Source organism: Pongo pygmaeus, chromosome 15 (genome assembly GCF_028885625.2).
Source record: "Pongo pygmaeus isolate AG05252 chromosome 15, NHGRI_mPonPyg2-v2.0_pri, whole genome shotgun sequence".
NCBI lineage: Eukaryota > Metazoa > Chordata > Mammalia > Primates > Hominidae > Pongo > Pongo pygmaeus.
The window spans coordinates 32,421,045-32,442,875 of NC_072388.2; the positions used below are offsets into that span (position 1 = coordinate 32,421,045).

The 21,831-nt window shown below is 43.3% G+C and overlaps 1 long non-coding RNA gene across 1 annotated transcript in view; it reads right to left on the minus strand.

Annotated features, from left to right (window-relative positions):
* Positions 1-2,671: 2,671 nt before the first annotated feature.
* LOC134738138 (uncharacterized) overlaps positions 2,672-21,831 on the minus strand; it is a 40,215-nt gene continuing 21,055 nt past the window's right edge. Inside the window, exons 2-4 of the long non-coding RNA XR_010123690.1 lie at positions 7,684-7,765; positions 5,836-5,897; positions 2,672-3,334 (exon numbers count right to left, since the gene is read on the minus strand). This is a non-coding gene — a long non-coding RNA (uncharacterized LOC134738138). The remainder of the gene's footprint in view (positions 3,335-5,835; positions 5,898-7,683; positions 7,766-21,831) is intronic.

Consider the following 21,831-nt stretch of genomic DNA (forward strand, 5'->3'; position numbering starts at 1 on the left):
AGGGCACTATGATGAATAGATTGACAGTCCTGTCAGATAAACCCTATCTGTCTTGGTCAGTTATATCTCTGGTGCCTAGCACATAATAGTTACCAAAAAGATTAGGTAAATAAATGATTGGGAAAAGGGTATTGCACAGTTTCCTCAGTCAAAGAAGCAGCAGACAGAAACATTAGAATTCAATGATAAATGCCTACATCATATGGTTAAGATTACATAAGAAAGTGATATACATGAGACAGAGACTGGCACATAGTAGCACATTTACCTGCAAAATAGATCAGGCAAGCATTGGACCCCATATTTTCCATGTAGAGACTGGCATGTAGCAGGCACCCAGTTTTCTTGATGGACTGAGTCAGTTAAAAAGTGAACTCAGCCAGGGGCGGTGGCTCATGCCTGTAATCCCAGCACTTTGGGAGGCCGAGGCAGGTGAATCACTTGAGATCAGAAATTTGAGACCAGGCGAGCCAATATGGTGAAACCCCATCTCCAATAAAAATACAAAAATTAGCCAGGCATGATGGCACACTCCTGTAATCCCAGCCAGTCAGGATGCTGAGCCAGGAGAGTCGCTTGAACCCAGGAGGCAGAGGTTGCAGTGAGCCAAGATCACGCCACTGCACTCCAGCCTGGGCAACAGAGTGAGACTCAGTCTCAAAAAAAAAAAAAAAAAAAAAAAAGTGAACTCATAAATAGACAGCGAGCAATCTGGATCCCATTCCTTTAGGAAATGTTCTTCATCCTATTGCAATTGTGATTTTGTCTCAAGTTTTCCTATGAACATCCAGACAGCCATATAATCAACAGGGCAAGAGAAAATGGGCATTAAATCCAGCTGGAGGCATTTTGGTTAAAGACCTACATTAGGAAAATCTCTAGGATCTATAAAACAGATCCATAAAACTTAAGGAAACAGGCTAATTTTTATTATAATTATTCCTGGTGGAAGAAAGTGAGCAGATGACTTTTAAGAGTCCTTATCCAGTGACTGGCAGCATTTGTACCTCACATTCCAGCCCACGTGAGAACAAAGGACAGGGGATGGGAGCAGGAGACACAATATCAGAATATTTGATTTGGAAGTATCCATAGAGCTCATCTAGTCTAATCCTCTCATTTTACTAAAGAGGAAATGAGGCCTGGAGAACTGAGGTGGCTTGTCAAAGGGTCACAAAGGTAGAGTTGAATCCAGGTCTTTTCAATCTATGTCCATTCTTTGTCTTCCACACTACACCACAGGCAGTGGTGGCCCACTCTGAACCAATAGTGCCCCCATCACCCTTGTGAGGTGGGCAGGAAAGCAGGTGGGGAACAGGAATGCCTTAGTGAGGAGCTAATAAAGACCCTCATGTGGTAAAGGGTCAAAGGGCAGGCATCTATGCGCCCTGAAGTGTAATCCAACTTCCACTTTCAGTCACAAACCACATATTGCTGGTCTACACCTTCCCACCTACCACTTGCCCTCATAGAGCAGGATTATGGTCTGAAGACAATCCAAAACATATACGATATTTTGAAAAAAAATTTCCTTTGTCAAGCAATTTTAACAAATAACAAGTTAGGTTGTTTTATGAACACCTTATTTTCTAAAATAAAATTCAGGACATTAATCTGACAAAGGAGTTTTGAGCCTCTTCTGAATAAGAAAAAAATGAGAAAAAAACATTTAGGTGCTGAAATATTGACTTGGTGGGTTTATGAGGAGAAGAGGCAGCTTATTTGCAATTGGGATAAATCCAGGACATGTGCTCACTTAGAGGCATACTTTTTACACATATTTTGTGCCAAACTGTTAGTTATCCACCAATGTCAGCTCTCCCCTTCCTCACTGGCAGAGCTCCTATATTGCTGGGGGAAAGGGTGTGTATTAGTTCATTTTCACACTACTATAAAGAACCACCTGAGACTGAGTAATTTATAAAGAAAAGAGGTTTGACTCACAGTTCCTCATGGCTGGGGAGGCCTCAGGAAACACAATCATGGAGGAAGGGGAAGGGGAAGCAAAGCATATCTTACAAGGTGGCAGGAGACAGAGGAGGGAGACTGCCACACACTTTAAACCATGAGATCTCATGAGAACCCCCATGATCTAATCACCTTCCACCAGGTGTCTCCCTCAACACACGGTGATTACAATTCGAGATGCGATTTGGGTGGGGACACACAGCCAAACCATATCAGGGTGTCAGTGTGCGAGCTTAATTTTTTAAGTTACTCATTTCAGATGTAAGCAAAAGTCATTAAGCCTTTCTAGAAAGCCCCTTCTATTCCTATTCCCCCTCTTTCTACATCTTCTATGTGCTGATCAGATGGCTGGAGCTCTAGAAATCATATCATAAACATGGGATGAGGATCCATCCTAGAGATCATGGAATGTTGGGCCGCAAAGAGCCTAGGTCCCCAAAGACCTCATAAGCCCCACCACATTGGCCCTATACTGCCCTACAGTGTCCTCTTAGGTGACAGAAAAGTAAAGCCCTGCCTTGTTTAAACCAGTTTTCAGATCAGACAAGTACAGTTCCTGACTGATGCAAACTCATGGCATTGACTTGGAAAAGTTAGTTGTTTAGCCCCTTCATGTCTCAGTCTCTTCCCTTTAAAGTTAGGTAAGAACATTAACCAGCATTAAAGAACACATAATACAGTAGTTTTAAATTTTTGTTTATTGAAATGATTGTGGCAGAGTTCAGAGGAGGAAAGGAATCCTTTACATGGATCTCTGAATTCTGCCAAACTTGAATCAGAACAGCTCCTCTTCTTTTTGATGAGTTTCCTAGTAAGATTTCAGTTGGAGGGAAAAAAAACCTTAAAGGCTAAAATAATTTGAAAATTACTGGCATAGAAAAACATTTAGGACACATGGGGCATACCATTGCTCATGAGATTGTATTTTTCCAACGTTGCCAATGCATCTGGTGATGCTAGTTGGTTCCTCAGCAGGACCAATATTTCCCACCTGTAGACTAGCCTCAGGGAGCAGGATACGGCCACTAAGCAGTGCAAAATGCCCTAATCATTGCAGGAATAAAACCAATCCACCCTGCTTCCTTCATACTGTGCTCTAACCGCCTAAAGAATAACTAATGAACCTGAGAGTGGTGTGGTGTGGCAGCTGCTCTCTGGCAGCTGCTCTGTGAGGTGTTAGAGAGAGACCAGAGGAATCTGAGGAGTCATGTCCATTCGGAAGGTGTGTTGTCATTCAGTGGCTCTGAGCCCATCTTGGACCTTTGTTCACTCTGCACACTATCTCCATTCCCAGCTGCCAAACTCCAGACTCTGCCGGGGATGGTCAAGCTTTCCTTGACTTCCTTTCTCATGCTCTCAAACATCTCTACACAAACACAGATCGTTAAAACAGATCATTCAGACAGAATATATTCTATTTGCATCACAACTTACCTCTTTCTTTTCCCACTCTACTCTACCACCCCAACAACATGCCTGCAAATACATCCTTCTGAACGGGTTTTGGAATGATGATGGGAGAAATAAAAGAGGAAAGATGACATCAAAAATTAAGAGAAAGTATTTACAGCATAATTAGTAAGGAGAAGAGGGAAGGTCTTTGCTTCCTGTTGGATTCATTGAGGTGGAAGGGAGTGCTAGATATATCATCTCTTGGACCTCAGTACCTCTTGCCACCTTTTTTTTCTTTTGACACAGGATCTGGCTCTATCACTCAGGCTGGAGTGCAGTGGCACCATCTTGGCTCACTGAAACCTCTGCCCCCTGGGTTCAAGCCATCCTCCCACCTCAGCCTCCCAAGTAGCTGGGACTACAGGTACATACCACCACGCCCAGCTCATTTTTGTATTTTTTGTAGAGATAGGGTTTCACTGTGTTGCCTAGGCTGGTCTCAAACTCCTGAGCTCAAGCAATCTGTCTGCCTCAGCCTCCTGAAGTGCTGGAATTACAGGCATGAGCTACCGCGCCCTGCCAGAAGTCTTATGTGATCCAGTCAGGTGGACCAAGGCAAATGCCCTTGTTGGAAGAGCTCATTTCTCATCCCTTATCTCCTTCCTCCAAATTAGGGTCATATAACTGAGACACTATTTCTTGTATATGATCTTTAAAATTAGGTAACATTGGAATGATCCCTGTTCATAGGATGCAAGGCTGGTTCAATGTTCAAGAATCAATCAATGTAATCCACCATATTAATAAATTAAAAGGAAAAAATCACATGATCATATCAGGCACAGAAAAGACACGACAAAATCTGACACCTATTAATGATAAAAAAAAAAAACTCTCAGAAAACTAGGAATAGTGGGGAGCCTTCTCAATTTGATAAAGAACATCTACAAAAAAACCACAACTAACATCATAATTATAGAAGACTGCTTTTCCCCTAAGATCACGTATAAGGTAAGCATGTCTGCAAGAATGTCTGCTCTGACCACTGCTGTCCAACTGTGATCTAGCCTGATCAATAAGGCAAGAAAAGGAAATAAAAGGCATACAGATAAGAAAGAAAGGACTAAAATTATCTCTATTTGCAGATGCAGTGATAGTTTACATAGAAAATCTCAAGGAATCTACAAAAACATTCCTTAAACTGAGTTCAGCAAGGTCACTGACGTAAGATCAACATATGCAAATCAATTGTGACAATTAAAAAGTGATTTGTATTTCTGTATTCTAAAAGCGAATATGTGGAAACATTATAAATACAATACCATTTATAATCACTAAAAAAAAAATACATGAATGTAAAATGAGATAGCAATGGACTGCCTGCTATTCACAGGTCTCTCAGTTGCTAGAAGGCCCCGTTCTGAGATAAGCCACCTCTCCACCCTGACACTAGTAAAGAGGTCAGAAAACCTTGAGTAAGGTTGGAGGTATTAATTTCGGGCAATTAATTACATTCTTTCAGCATCCATCTCCCAGAAGTTTTCACTGGGAAAATCCTTTAGGAGGACATCCCCCATTAGCTATTCATTTTTCTTTTGCACTGACTGGAGAATGAAGTGACTGTCGGCTGTGTCACACCACTCGTCAAAATTCACCCCTGGGTGAAGTGATCCTCAAATAATTACCAAATGTAGTTCAGGTAACTGAATTAGTGAATTACATTGGCTCCTTTGAGATGAAAGACTCTTTAGGAATGTGAAATACTTTGGCTCTTTGTTATTAATAACCTGAACAATGAAAGAACCCAAAGTAGTATTCAATATGCTCCAGGAATGGAATGACTAAAATTAAAGAATGCAATTGATTTTCATTTTCCATACTTTTCATTTTCTATCCTTTTCATTTCAATAGTCAGGACTGAATATGACAAGTCATCAAATCCCCTCTGATGTTAATAAGGCATCAACTACAGAGCTCCAAGAAGAGAAAAATCCAGTCGAAGTGTGGCAAGTCGTTGGTTCTCCTGCTCTCTATGATTTATTATCTTTTCTTCTTACCATCCCATTATGATACCTACAGGTAAAAACCTCCTACCTTGATCTGCTTCATTTTCTTCAATCTTAGTCTAATATTTTGACATTAAACATCTCAACTACCTTTGCATCCTTCAGACAAACAATGACTCCCATGAGTTGTGCTTAGCAGAGCAATGTAGGATGCCCTCGGCTTGGTGCTCGCTGCAGGTCCTCAATGCAGGGTGTGAGGATGACAGAGCCCAAAGGCAAATCCCAGGCAGACAGACCTGATCTTAAAGCAGGAGGAATGGGAAGTGGCAGGGAGGGGTTAAGGTTGACAAATCAAATCTTAGTCTACCTGAGGTTGGTAGAAAGGCTGAAGATGTTTGTGGGGATGTTAGGCCCTAATCATATTAGATATGGAGGCTGCATTTGTTGAATCAGATTTGCAGTTACTCACCTTTAGTTTTCATTTGTAAAGTGTTGAGGGTTTTCTATTTCTCTTTCTTGGTTTCAAAATACCTTTTAAAAGATAGTGTATTTATTTTGGAACTGGAATAGGTAATACATTCACATAGTTCATAATTCAAAAGGTATACAATTATATACAGTGAAACCTCCCTCCTACCCACAGGCACCAGCCACCCTGTTTCCCCTCTGAGGGCATCAGTGTCACTGACTGACTACTTTTCCTTGCAGAAATATACAAGTGAATTTGTATAAGACACCACCCATCATCTTCTATTTACACAAATAGTAACTCACTATTCTCTTCTGTACCTTGCTTTTTTTACTTAATGTATTTTGGAGATGATGCCGCATCATTTCACTATACAAAGAACTCTTCAATCTTTTCCCTCAATCTTTTTTTTTTTATGACTAGTAATTCATTACATTAGACAAATGGGATCATTTGTCTAACTACTCTTCCATTGATGATCATTTACATTACTTCCAATTTTTTGGTACTACAAACAATGCTGCAATGATTAACCTTATTCATAAATGATTTCCATGCATAAGAGTGTGTCTGTAATTTAATATAATTGCTATTAAGAGTTATGAATATTTAAGTATTATAAATAATCTCTAGAAATAAAATTGTTGAATCAACGAGTATGTATATTCGTAATTTCAATAAATATTGCCAAATTGCCCATCTATATCACCGGATATAATGTCCTTTGCTCATTTTTCTATTGGTTTCTTGGTCTTTTCCTTACTAACTAGGATTCATTGTGTACCAATGAGTTGCAAATATGTTTCTCAACTTGTCCATTGACTTTTGACTTGCTATTGTCATTTTTGCCTGCAGATATTTTTTAAAGCACAGTTGAATTTTCAGTCTTTATTTTATGACTCCTGTAATTTGTGTCATGTTTTAAAAGGTTTTTTCCAGCTATAAATTACAACAAAAAATCTTTTATGATTTCTTTCATATTTTATGGTTTCACATGTTTGTGAAATCTCTGACCCACCCATCTGAGATTTATTTGGCAAGGTGTGAGGTATAGCTCTAACTTTTAACATTTATTTACTGTTACAGCTGACTACCCTGTTGTCCAGACACCATTAATAAAAAATCCAGTTTTCCCCCACTGATTTGAAATGAGGTTTTTTTTTATCATATGCTAAATCCCTGTATGTATTTGGGTCTACTTCTCGATTTCCTATTCCATTTCATTGCTCTATTCATGTGCCAGCAGAACCCAGATTTAATTTTTTTAAAACTTAACTACAATTAATTGCACTTCAATTTTTAAAACTTTATGTATCTCCCCAAAGTGACTTTTTCTTTGGGTCAGAGATCAAATGGAAATGAGGTTTTCTGTCTGTGTCTCGTGACTTTGTTTACTTCTCCTTGCATAGCTCACGGCCAAATTTTTCTTAATCTTCCAGGAAAATAAGTGCAGCCTGTACTATCTGAGTGGTAGGGTCAAATAAACAAAATAAGTATGGGCTTATAAGGAGATGACCATAAGAATACTGTATTTCCCTTTTCCAGATCCCATTGCATGACAGACTCACAAGGGACATGCTTTTTCATTTCTAAGACCACTACTTTAAAATCAAGTTATGTTTAATAAACATTAATAAATGTTTACTTAAAATGTTTAATAAACATTTACTACATGGCAAATTATTTTAGCTAGAATGCTTTTGGCTTCAAGTCATAGAAACCAGATTCAAATACCCTTAAACAATTTTTTAAAATTCATTGATTGGGATAACTGTAATCCCCAAGGGGAAGAGGGTTGGGTAGACAGGTTCAGTGGCCAGCCCAGTTATTACAGATTCAGACTCTTACCATCTTTCTACTCTGCCACCCTCAGTCATTGGCTCCAGTCTCAGGCTGCTCATGGCAAGATGGCTTTGGACATAACAACATCCTGAGGAAGAAGAGAAAGTGTCAGGTCTGTTTTATATTACTATAAAGGAATGCCTGAGGCTGGGTAATTTATAAATAAAAAAGGTTTATTTGGCTCCTGATTATGAGGGCCTAAGGCTGCTTCCACTCATGGCAAAAGCCAAAGGGGACCTGGCTTGTGCAGAGATCACACAGCAAGAGAGGAAGCAAGTGAGGGGGCAGGAGGTGCCAGTCTCTTTTTTTTTTTTTTTTTTTTTTTGAGACAGAGTTTTGCTCTGTCGCCCAGGCTAGAGTGCAGTGGCGCCATCTTGGCTCACTGCAAGCTCTGCCTCCCGGGTTCACGCCATTCTCCTGCCTCAGCCTCCCGAGTAGCTGGGACTACAGGTGTCCACCACCAAGCCCGGCTAATTTTTTGTATTTTTAGTAGAGACGGGGTTTCACCATGTTAGCTAGGATGGTCTCGATCTCCTGACCTCATGATCCGCCCGCCTCAGCCTCCCAAAGTGCTGGGATTACAGGCGTGAGCCACCGTGCCCAGCCGGTGCCAGGCTCTTTTTAACCATGAGCAACTCTGGGATCTAATAGAGTGAGAACTCACCCCACCCCCGACCTACCCCTACCCCAGGAGGGCATTAATCTATTTATGAGGGATCTGCTCACATGACCCACACACCTCCCATTAGGCCCCCCACCTTCCAACACTGTCACTCTGGGGATTACATTTCAACATGGGATTTGGTGGGGACAAGTATCCAAACTATAGTAAAAAGCATTTTTTCATTTCTTAGGAGCAAGAAAACATTTCTCGAAGTCTCCCATGTCTTGTGGGCCAGAATTGGGTGACATGCCCGTTCTTGAATCAACCACTGGCAAGGAAATACGATTGCTCTTAGATCAATTAGACCCACCCTTGGGCTGGGGAAGGCTAAGTTTCCCCTAAGCACATGACTGCTTAGAAGTGAGTGGATATTGCTGAAAACCTGGATTCCAGTAGTAATGGAGGGGGCTGATGGATGCTGATAATGAGTCTGCCCCGTTTCCCTCTCTCATTCCCCCTCCTGGCTGGTTTCCTTTGTTAGACATCCAAGTGTGCCCCTTAATATGTATTGAGTATCTGAACATATTCACTGCAAATTCACTTATTTAATAAATGTTTATTGAACGCCTACCATCTGCCCAATACTGTGCAAGGAGCTGAGGACTAGAAGGAAAAATGGGGATCCTGATTTCAATGAGTTAATAGGAGAAGCAGAAAATTAAGGAATTCCATAGTATAGTGATGAGTGTTACATACTTACAAGAGTGCTATGGGGCTCTAAAGAACGAGCAACTTCCTGAAGGAGGGTAGAACAAATGGGGAATATTCTAGGTGAGCTTTGACAGATGAGTAGGTAAACAAGCGGAAAGGACATCCCAGGCAGGGGAAATAGCTTGTACAAGGGACCAAGAGGGCATTGGCATGGCACGCTCAGGTTACTGTAAGTTTCTTGTACGTCAAGCTATAGGATTAACATGAGGTAAGGTGCTGTTTTACTCAGGGCATGATGGTACCAGGGTCAGTGGGCTTCCAGCCTAGCTAAGAACCTCAGTTTGTACTGGTTAAGAGACGTCATCAGTGGATGCCATCCCTGAGAAGTTCTGACAGCAGTTAGAGTTAATTGTAGCATTTAGTCACAAACACCAGATTTGTCACAAACACCAGTCAACTTTCTGTGGTCACAGACCACATTTCAGAGACCCTGAAATCTTCCTTTCATCTCACAATTGAGCTTCTTGCAAAAGTAATCTACACTTACAATCTTCTTCATCTCCATTTAATCCTCTACCACTTATGTTGATAACATAGTGGTTGTTCCTGCTACGGTCACCTGTGGCCTCAATAATTGCAAGACACAAAACAAAACAAACCACCGCCAACAGGGAAAATGACTCTTCTACTCTTCTACATTCTCCCTTCTGACGACACTCAACTATTTACAATTCACTAAGGACATTAATAGCTTTGGAGACCCCAGATACAGAGAACAGTATGGTGTTATTCTTCCACTTCAATAAAATTAAAACAATCCTAAATCATAACTTTTCCTATAAGAACTTCAATTTTATTTTAATATCAAATTCTTTAAAAAAAAATACCTCTCTCTCCCCACTTCCTCCATGAGTGCCTCTGCTTTGTTGCTTGTTTAAGCCATGTATGATCCACCAACTGAGTAACCCAGCAATGAACACATTGGTGTCTTGTTTATTGTGGGTTGAATGGTATCTCCCCAAAAGATATGTCTTCCCAGAACCTCAGAATGTGACCTTATTTGGAACAAGGGTCTTTATAGATGTAATTAAGGTAAGGATTTCTAGATGAGTTCATCCTGGATTAGGATGGGCCCCAACTGCAATGATAAGCATTCCTTATAAGAAACAGAAAAGGGCTGGGCGCAGCGGCTCACGCCTGTAATTCCAGCACTTTGTGTGGCCGAGGCGGGCGGATCACGAGGTCAGGAGATCGAGACCATCCTGGCTAACACAGTGAAACCCCGTCTCTACTAAAAACACAAAAAATTAGCCGGGCGCGGTGGCCGGCGCCAGTAGTCCCAGCTACTCGGGAGGCTGAGGCAGGAGAATGGTGCGAACCCGGGAGGCGGAGCTTGCAGTGAGCTGAGATCACGCCACTGCACTCCAGCCTGGGTGACAGAGTGAGACTCCATCTCAAAAAAAAAAAAGAAAAAAAGAAACAGAAAAGGAAAATACAGAGACATGTGAAGAAAGACTATGTGAAGAGGGACTGAGAGACTGAAGAATGTGTCTATAAGGCAAGGAACGTTAGGATTGCTGAGAGCCACCAGAAAGCTAGGAGACAGGCATAGAACAGTTTCTCTTCACAACCTCAGAGAGAATCAACCCTCCTGACACCTTAAGTTTGGATTCTTGTCTCCAGAACTGTGAGAGAACATATTTCTATCGTCTTAAGCCACCACATTTATGGTAACTTATTACAGCAGTCCTGGGAAACTAATACAGTCAACCCTCAGTATCTGTGGGATCTTACTTCCAGGACCCCCACAAATACCGAAATCTATGGATGCTCAAGTCCCTGATATAAAATGCCATAGTATTTGCATATGATCTATGTACATCCTCCTGTACACTTTAAATCATCTCCAGATTGCATATAATACCTGGTACAATGTAAATGCTATGTAAATAGTTGTTATTCTGTATTGTTTAGGGAATAAAGACAAGAAAAAAATCTGTACATGTTCACTACAGACACAACCATTACAGGCCTAACTACAGTTTCAATCCTAGGCTGGCTAAATCTGTGGATGCAGCACCTGTAGATAGAAAGGCTGACTGCACATTGTTCTACAACATTTTGAATTAAAAACAGAACTTTTGCTTGTAAGAAAAACAAATTCACTCTACTTGTCGCAGGAAGACAAGGATTTATTTTAAAGAATGGTAATCTCACAGGACACAAAGATAAGGAGCAAGGGGAGTTGTTGCCATCAAGGGGAGCTGACCCTCCAAGTCCGCCCCCTTCCCCTCTGTCATCCTCTCTTCTGGTTGCTTCCTTTGCTTTTACACACTCTCTGGGAATGCATGGCTCATCAAGTGGCTTCCATCCCAAGTCTCCATAAACTTGAAGCTCACTCACCACCTGTAACTAACTTCATCTGTCAGCATGTCAATTACAAATTTTAAGGCAACAAACTGGATTGGCTCGAATTACCAAGGGCTGAGCCTGTGGATCAGCCACTGGAAGCCCGTCCCTGGCCAGTTATAGCATAGAAGAGGTGGAGTCCTTCAGTTCAGAGAAATGCCCCTTCCATGGGCCACAGGAGGATTCCCCAGCCAAGGCCACAGGAGGGCAGGCAAAGCTTGGTCTCTCGGATGCCATCTGATCATTTGTCTGCCTCCCTGACTAGATTGTAAACCACCTGAGGGCAAGAAATTCATGTTGTGTTGTCCATCATAGTCTCCAACCAGTACAGGTCTTGGTGCCTGAGACATAGGAGATACTCAAGATAAGTTTGTTTAATAACAAGTAGTTGAGTCTTATAGAATTATATCTACTAAACAGACCAAAAAAAAAAAAAAGGCAAATGTTTATAGTGCTTGCTCTATTCTTTCTTGACAAAGTGGTAATTTTAAAGCTGGCCTCTTCCCATTATTTCACTCTTATAAACAGCAAAGAGGTTGTCTCTATGTATTTGATAAAATGGCACTCACAGATCCACACAACTCCCCTCGGTCCATGCTGAGTGTATCTAAGGTAAGCTGCTCCCTGACCCACACTCTCTCTGTTGATGTCTAAACTCCATAATCTTTTGGCTTCCACTAAGATTCTCCTTGACAGAGAGCTCAGGCAAAGATGTCGTTGGGCCATCTTTTGCCTCTAGGTATGGGTTTTCTTTTCTTCCCTTTAAAAAAAAATGGATTTTTTTCCCCAGAGAAGATCTTATGACAAAAGCAATCTGATGGGAAAATCCAATGGAAGCTTCTTCAGGAGCCTGCTTAGCTTTTCCAGAACATTTTCCTTTGCTTTAGCTATAGCTGGTTTGTTGAAGCTCTTTCCTAATAGCCTCTCACTTGTGTCTAACCTTGCCCAGTACACAGGACTGTGCCAAGACCTGTTGGAGATCAGAAATTTAAAAGGACTAGATGGATACATAATCTATGCCATCAAACAGCTCACAGAGTGTGGGGAACCCTGCTGGGCCACTACTCAGAGTGGGCCCAGGAATCATCAGCACCTCATCAGTGTGAGATTTGCAAAGTAAAAGGGTTATAGCTCAAGAAACTACACTTCTCAGTCTGGTGGGGAAAAGATGCTCATTATAGTATCAGAAGGACAGACTTAGCCAAGGGCAGGGGAGGAGAGAAACAAGAAGATTCCTAAAACCATTCTCTTTCTTCCAAGTCAGGCATCCCCCTTGGTTCATCTGAAGGCTGTAATCCCCCCAAAGTTGCCATTAAAGCAGCCCCAAGGGAGAAAAATTAGGAGGGGAGCAAGTATAGAGGCTACATTATACTCTGCAAAGCATGGACATAATAATTTCTCCAATGGTGAAGTAGAATGATAATGTCTGTCTCCAAACTACAGCTATTTCCAAATTTAAATATTAATCACCTCTTCTCTCCTTTGTATGCGCAGCAAGGGAGGCTGGGTGCTGCCCAAGGGTTGTGAAATGGTAGACCCTCAGGCAAAGGTGAAATATTATTGCAACCCACACTCACACCTGCATAGTCTCACACACACAGAGCACATACACACTTATTGCCTGCACTTGTCCAGAGAGACAAATGGCCCAATTGCCAGCAACCAGTGCCTCAGTCCAGCTCCCTGCTGGCTGCATTTCCAGAGAGCCAAAGCCCCTGCCCAGTATTAGCCATGTGCTCACTTCCTCCAGCATTCCCATCCCCAGTTCACCAAGGTGGCTAAGATAGTCTGGGGTTGCCTGCGTAGGGATGAGGGATGAAGGCCACGGTTCCCATTAGGTACTCAATAGCTGTGAATTAGCAGACAAATATGTGAATGAATGGGACCATTGGGCAGTTTGACTATCATTAGGGCAGAGTCCACACACTCTGTCTTAGGGCCTTCACTGCCCACAGAAAAGGCCTCAGACAGGCAACCCAGATGAAACACAGAATCTCTCCTCACTGGGAAATTACCCTCCCACACCCACCTACCCCTTTCCCTGTCATCCCTCAACCTGGTGAAAGCTCCAGCCAGCCCAGACAGTGTCACACCCACTCCAGCTCCCTTCCTAGTCATTTATTCACTCATTCAACAAACATTTACAGGCAGCTACTGTGTGTCAGCCACTGTGCCAGCCCTGGAAATACAGGAATGCCATACAGCCTGCTTGTCAGGCCCTGCTGGGGAGAGGGTAGAAGCTGTCCCCATCCTTTCATTCCAGGCATGCTCCACACAAGACCATCTCTTCAGAGAACCATGGCACCTCCATTTCTTCCTTCTGAACCCTCACCCTGGTGCAGAAGCAGTGGCTCAGAAAATCTGTCCTTTCACTTGCATTATAGGATTTTTTTTTTTTAAAGCAGCAGCAGTCGCAAGCAGCCTTACCTTCCAAGAAGACTTTGACTCAGGCTAATATTTACATGTATTTGCATGTAAATTTTCCTTTGTACACATGGTTGGGAAGCTGATGGGGAAGAGTTTTACCAGGGGATGAAAATGCTTTCTGGGCCAGTCCTCAAAGCACTATCGCAATCGCCAATGTGAAATCAAGAAGCAACTTGTTTAGCTCATATCTAGGTAAAATCTGGGGTTACTCCAACCCTGGTTCTTGTTGTCGACAGCCTCACAGCTCCTTGGCTGGCCTGTGTATCTGTTCAAGTCAGGTGGGGGTAAGCTGTATTTTGTCCTGGTCTTCCATGCACTGGAAATTTTCTTTCTCCTCTAGTTCTTCAGGTTTTTGTCATTTTTAGAGAGCTCTACGGGCACCCTCTGGTGGCTGGCTGAAAATTTCACCTGCAAAAATCGCAGTTTCGTAGGAATAGCTTTATTTTGTAGTCAGCCTCTTTGGTTGGATGTTGGAAATTGTAAGTTTATTTGCTGTAGTTGGTACCACCCCTTTCATCACATGATAGATTGAGACTGAACAGTCACTTTGACCTTTCAAGAGGAATGGTACCTTCTAGAAAGGACAGAACTGAGAAACAGAGTGTCTCAGTGGGTTGCAGTTTTTCCAGGTCAGGCTGAGTGAACAGGCTCAGGGCTGCCCTTCTCTGGGCTCTCAAAGGACTCATTTCTGAAGGAAAACCCACTGCATGCCTGGACCAGGCCAGGCTCCCTGGATAGTTGCTGAGGTAGAACTATGCCAATAGCCCCCCTTTTTTTTTGTTAAAAATGACCTAAGTTAGGCCAAATAAAAATCTAAGGGAGGGCAGTGAGGTAAAAAGGAATGGAAGCATCTGGGGAGAAGGGTAAGTTTTGCAGGCCTAACACATGACCTTCCTTCTACATTCGTGCTCTAACACTGGCCCAAGGGGCAACCATTCCTGAGAATCGTCCTGGTCTCTAAAGAAGCACTTGGACAGGTTGGGGGATAGCAAGGGAGAGAGGAAGGAAGAGAGGCCCCAGGAAGGAGAACTATCCACCTGAGGATGAAGCCACCCCCTGCTCTTTCCATGGCCCCCAGGCCCTAAAACCACAGGTTCTGATGAGCATGATTGCTCTGTCAACACAGTGAACACCACCACCTGCTTTTCCCTAACTCCCGCTTTAAGGATTTAGTCTCAGGAGACTCCCCAAAGTCCGTTGATGTTGCCTTCATTTTGCAAAAAGAGGACTAAGGGGGTTAAGCACTAGAGACTTCACCCAGCCTGCCAGTGCCAGGGCCAGGAATGGAGTTCTCTGTCCTGCCCACAGTTCTCTGAAAGATCTCCCTGCAGCTGCTGCGGCTCAGCCACACCCCACTCCTGCACTTTGTCTATCAGAGCAAGCCAAGCTCCAATAGGCAAATCACGATGAGGCGTTTGTAGGGCAAGGTCTTAAGGAAGGGTACCCTTGAGACACGGGGGAGTAGCAATGTCCCAAATGGGTTCCAGAAGCTGAAAAGACAACCAGGTTAGCTCAGATTTCAGACTCTGTGGTTTATGCCTTAGGCGTATCATTTAGTTGGAAAAAAAGAGGGACTGTCTACCAGGAGCAGGCTTCTTTATTGATACCATTTTTCTTGTGCTTGCTTTCACAGCCAGGCCCCAGGGCAGAAGGGAAGCCCCATTTCCCGTGGGCCATCAGTCACCCAACAATGGCGGTATGCTGCCAGGCTGGGTCTGAGAGTGCCACTCGGGAGACAATGTCTTTGGTAGGCAGCCTAGAAGCTAAGGTGTGATTGGGGCAGAGCACAAAACGGACACCAATGTGATCACACCTGTGGGAATGGACCAAACTTCACTACCCACAGTGTCATCAACCAAGAGACAGGGCAGTTCTGAGATCTGTTGAATATGAACTGGGCAGAGCTCTGTCACAAGCACATGAGTTTCCCCCTCTTGTCTTTGCTTCCAGCAGAAAGAAAATGTTATTGCATGATTATTACATGCCACGCAATCACACCAAGATGTACAAGGCCTTGTGCTAATCACAGCTAACAGAGTGCTTGCTAAATATCGGTGCCATTCTAAACCGTTTACATAGATTAACTCATTAATCTTTATGATGACCAAAATGGAGGAGGTATGCTATTATCCCCATGAAAGAGGACAATGAGACAGAGAAACTAAATAACTTGCCCTACATCATGCACATAGTAAGTGGTGGAGCCAGGATTCAAACCCTGGCCATCTGGCTCCAGAGCCTGTGCTCTTAAGACACTTCATCCTGCTGTTTCTCTAGGTATGTAGTATAAGCTCGTGTATCCTTAAAAGCTGCACCTAATATGCACTATTATTATCACCATTTTACTGATAAGAAAACTAAGTTGTAGAGGAATTAAACAAAATTATACAGCTGGCAAGAGGCAGAGCCAGAATTTGAATCCACGTAGCTGGACCCCTGAATCCCAGCTCTAATCATGGTACTCTATCACCTCCCTTTAACACGGCAGTTTTCCAAAGCTCTCACTAGATTTGACAAAATTCCTACTGGACATTGGGGAGCACTACTCTGGCTTTGTGACTGGCCCCAGAGCCCAGCAACTGGCATGCCTGCTCTCCTAAAAGCAGACTGAAGGGGTTTCTCCCTCTCTGCCACTGTTCCACTGTTCCATGGATCCCTTCAGGTGCTAGTGGATTCATTGCCACCAGCCTCTGACAAGCAAGGCAACAGCAGTCTTGATTCTGCCCAGGTCACCTGGGTTTGTCTATCTGGAGCTTCTAGCCCCAGGAAAGAGTCTCTTTTCCTTAGCTAGATTACTCCAATTTCCTTAGAAGTACAAGTATTTGTTTTATGGGCCGTAAAGGCAGAGCGTGATCTTCCACTGTGTGTCAGGCCCCCAGACCCCCCAACAGACTGACTGCTCAGGAAATTGGGGAGTTCATGGCCCAGGGCTGGCATTCACAGGGGATTATCCCATCTGACAGCTCACTTCTTTAAGTAATGGCTTTGGTAAATTTTTCTCCTTTCTGCCTTATTGATCACGTACCCGGAGTCCTTGTAAAATAGGCTCTGGCCTTTGTCTTAGAAATTTTTTGTTCTTGCTCTATTGGGCAGTTGGGCAGTTGCGCTTCATCAACTGTGGTCAACTCCACGAGACCAGCTTCAAAGTGCCTGGTGCTTATTCCATATGTCTTCCATTCATCCCTCCAGATCGCCCCTTCACATTTCTCCAACCTGGCATGTCCCAGGGGGCTAGCCTATAAGGACAACATCGACAGCTTCCTTGTCCTCTGGCTTTGGTTGGGTTCATCCAATGGAGGTCACTAGTAGTAAATAAGTAGGCAGGAGGAGAGAGGGGCCAGGCTGTTTGTCCTCCTGGCTTCCTTCTTGCCACAATATAGGTTATCTGTGTCCCTTTACTGAGGCCACAACTCCTATATTCCAGCATCCATTGGTAGGCAACAAACTACCTCCAGTACTTAACTGTTTAAAACAACAATGATCACTTATTTTATAGATGAACCAACTCTTTGGGCAGGGTTTGGTGGAGTGACTCATCTCTGCGCCATGTGGCAGCTGATTGGTGCTGGAGAATCCACATCTGAGATGGCTTATGCACATGGCTAGCCAGTTGATGATGATTGCAACCAGCATCAACTGGGAGCTTCGTCAAGGCTGTCAGCAGAGACCTTCAGTTCTCCTCCAGGTAGGCTTCTCCTTGAGGCTCAAAAGGTTTCCTCTCAGCAAGGCGGTTGTATCCAAGAGCAAGTGGTCTTCTAAGAAGAAAGAAAATGGAAGCTTCCAAGAAAGGAAATGGAAGCTGCCAATCTCTTAAGGCCTGGGCCTACAAACTAGAACATCATGTCTGTCACATTCTGTTGATCAAAGTAGTCACGAGGCCCCTCTGATTCAAGGCAGGAGAACATAGACCTCAATCTCAAAGGAATATCAAAGAACTTCAAACGATCTTTAATCCACTGTGCCTTGTAAGTAGCCTCTCCTATAGCTAACCTCTGCAGATTCTAATAATTGCTGTCCCTCTTTGCTCCATCCAGCCTGGGGCATGCCAGAACCATGCTAGTGCTAGTCCAAAGTACTGTACTGTCCTTGGTGTGATTTCTCTAAGCCCGATCACATGGTTATAGCAGTCTCTTTATTAAACTCCCCTCAAAATATCCAACTTAAGCATACTAGGATATTTGCCGGGGCACTGGCAACATTTCTCTACCAAGTTCCTGCTTACCACCACAGGAATACTCCATGAGACCACCCTTCTCAAAATCTCTCCTTCCAACACCCATCTGCTATCAAACTCCCACACCCCAATACCCATTCAGCTTCACCTGTCACTTTCCTTCTGGCCTTTGGAATGCCTCTACTCAGCACAACTTGTTAATTTATCAAAATAATTCATGCTACCATGCTCATAGTAATGACTTCACACATGGAAGTAAGAACAGCCGAGCCAGATACATCTCCCGCAACGTGTCATTGAGGCATCCTGGTAAATGCGGTGGGAACTGGGTAAAAGCAGCACTTTACCCAGGAAAATGTTCTATTATAGAGTTTTTGAAGAATCAAAACCTTAACCCAAAGAGAAATTCCTAAACACAATAATTTCCAACCCTCCAAGTAGGCTAATAAGAGAGTAGTTGGGGTCAAGCTGGGCTTTCTGATCCCCTCAAATCATACAGATCTTTTTGCTCTCAGCCTCTCCAAGACTTTGCCTTGACCTGAGATCCTCATGCAGAGATTGAAGTTCTATTTTTCTTACTTTGGCTAGTCCCTGATGACCCTCATGCTTTCAGTGGGGGAACTGTGACTGATAAATCCCGAGCCAGAGCCAAAGGGCATATTGACTGCCCCAACGCCTCCTTTCATCCAAAGACTAATGCATTCCCAGCAAGTGAAGAGGAACAAAGCCTGTATTTCTGACACTGCCAAAGATAGCATTCTCTGGATTCTTATCTGGAATGCTGATAATTATGGTATCTGTCACATACTTAATCAGCAGAGTCAGGAAAGGCAGCACTCAACTACTTCCGAAGCACTTTTTCAATTTCTCACACTTCCAGAACTTCTTTTCATTCATTAATTAATCAATTAAAAAATACTTATTTGAATACCCACTATAGGTGGCATGCAGTGTATGAGGTACTGGGAATCAATGATGAGCAAAAGCAGACATGGATTGGAAGATATAGACAGTAATCAAAGAATCACACAAATAAAAGTGAAATTACAACTTACGATATGAGCTACGTGGTACTATGAATGGTGTATATCAAAGAGAATTGTTGTAATAAAGGAGGTCAGGGATAGGTGGCTGGCTATCACCCTTAAGTCCCACTGATGTTCCTGCCCTCTACCAAGCTCATCCCTACCCTGGGATAACCATGAAGCATTGAAATACAAGTGTGAGCCCCTGTGTTTGTAGACCTAAGCAGCTCATTGCTAAGGAATCCTACCTGGAACAGCCCTATCAGCTCCCTAGTCCAACCCACCCACCCTACAGGACATCAGGAGCTATGGGACACCATCCCCATTAATGGAAGAGGTCTGGAGTGGGTCTGGAGGCCTCTTGAAAGCAGCATGAACCTTGTTTCCAAGTGGCATGGTCAGGTCTGCTACAACACACACCTGCCCAAGGACTCTCCACCAGCTCATGTGCTGCTTCCCAGGGAGACACAGGAGCCATCCATGCTGGGGCAGTTCCCACCCCATTTACCAGGATGCCTCAATGACATGTTGTGGGAGATGTATCTGGCTTGGCTGTTCTTACTTCCAGGTTTTTAGAGAGCTGGTCTTTGCACCTTCCCTTAGTCCTTGTGTTACAGGATTCTATCAGGCCTTCTCTACCCGTGTCTCTGGCACTATCCTGATATTTATTCTCAGTTGTTTCTCCTAAATGCTGGTTTTGCCACTTATCAGCTATGTGCACTTGGGCAATACTTAAAACAACCTCTGTTTATTCATCTACAAAAAAATGGGATAATAATTTCCACTTTCTAAGAATAAATAACAGCCACCTTAGTACAGTGCCAGGAGCCCAGAAAGTGCTCCACAAAGATCAGTTTTCTTTTTATTACTACAAATCTATGGCGCAAAACCTCCAAGTCCATACTCAGTCATCCACCCCCAGACGAAAGCAAAAGTGCAGATAATGTAAAAACATGCTCCATTTGCTGAAATAGAACATTCCAGACTGCAGCCTGAACCATCTGGAGGCAGAGAAGCCAGACCCACAGAGAACACCAAGGATAGGGGATGAGCTACACTTTCACATGCAGTAAACGTTTGAGGAGTGGGAGAGGGGCTTTTCCAGGTCTAAGGGAGTCTTTAGGTCCAGAGTGTGGATATTAGAAAGGTTCCACATAAAGAGATGGCCTACTGCCCTAAAATACTGCACTGACCTGGCTCGCCCCCAGCCTTATTCTGTGAGGCCAGAGGAGGAAGCAGTAACTGACAGGAACTCTATACTCTCCTGGAAAGAACAAGCTCTTCTATGAAAGCTTCAGATGTCACCAGCAATTCCAACAAATGAATCTTGATGACCCTTCTAAGCTGAGTTGTGAATTTAACAGACTCCCTCTGCCTGGACTGGAATGAGGCAGTGAGACAAACCTGCATGGAGGTTCAGCACAGCCGTACAAGCCTCTAGAGTGTCTGCATAAATGCATGCAATTCTGCACGCCCAGAGGACAAGGCTGCTTCTCCTTGGGTGACCTTGCTGGCAGCAGTGGCTTTGTTAGAGTGTGGACTTTCATCATATTCAAAAGATTCTACATTTAAAAGGAGTTAAGCTGGAGAAAAAAGAATTAGAAAAGGTCTATTGGGGTAGCATATGCCTTCAACCGAATTGTCACCCCAGGGCCTTTTTCTCATATACAAGCTTTTCCAAAAGCAAGGGTTTATCACAATAATAGCAATAATGATCACTCTTTACTGAAAGCTGACCATGCACCTGGACACTACTGAGCACTTTACATGAGTTGTTTAGTTTAATCCTCACAACCACTCCGTGAGTTAAGTACTATTACCTCCATTTTACAAATGAGGAAACTGAGGCACAGAGACAACAAGTCAGCAGCCCTAGGTCACGATAGTTAATAAGTGGTAAAGCTGCAGTTCTCAGTTTGTGAAGAGTAGGGAAGAAAAGCACAGCATCCATGGATGAAATTGGAAATCATCATTCTCAGTAAACTATCGCAAGAACAAAAAACCAGACACCGCATATTCTCACTCATAGGTGGGAATTGAACAATGAGAACACATGGACACAGGAAGGGGAACATCACACTTCGGGGACTGTTGCGGGGTGGGGGGAGGGGGGAGGGATAGCATTGGGAGATATACCTAATGCTAGATGACGAGTTAGTGGGTGCAGCGCACCAGCATGGCACATGTATACATATGTAACTAACCTGCACATTGCGCACATGTACCATAAAACCTAAAGTATAATAATAATAATAAAAAAAAAAGAAAAAAGAAAAAAGAAAAGCACAGCATCTTAGAATTAGAGTCCCTTCAGGATAAGGGCTTTTAAGTTACAGACTCTGAGGAACAGAAAGGATCTTGAAGGTAACCCAGTCATTCACTTCGGGCTTTTCTCTCTCCTCTTCACCAGGGGCTGGAAGAAGGCATCCCTGGGCCCTCAGTGAAACATCACCTCTTCCCCATGAGTATTTGGCACACACTGTAAACTATGCCAGAGAGAATTAGGGAACTTCTCTTATCCCACTTCTTATTTAAGATCAGAGCCAGGACTGCCTTCATGAGCATGGAAACTGTGAGCCACACAGTGACCCTTGTTCTGTTGTTGTCTTGAAATTCTTAATTTCTTTAAAATAAGGAGCCCTGCATTTTCATTTTGCAGTGAGCCCCACAAATTACATAGGTGGTCCTGGATTCGATCTTTAGGGCTAGGGCAGGGGGAGGCAGCCAAAAAACTCAACAGCCAGTGTCTTTGCCTTGTAGACTCTTCTAAGTAGTGCATTGCCCGCTTAGAACACCGCACACGA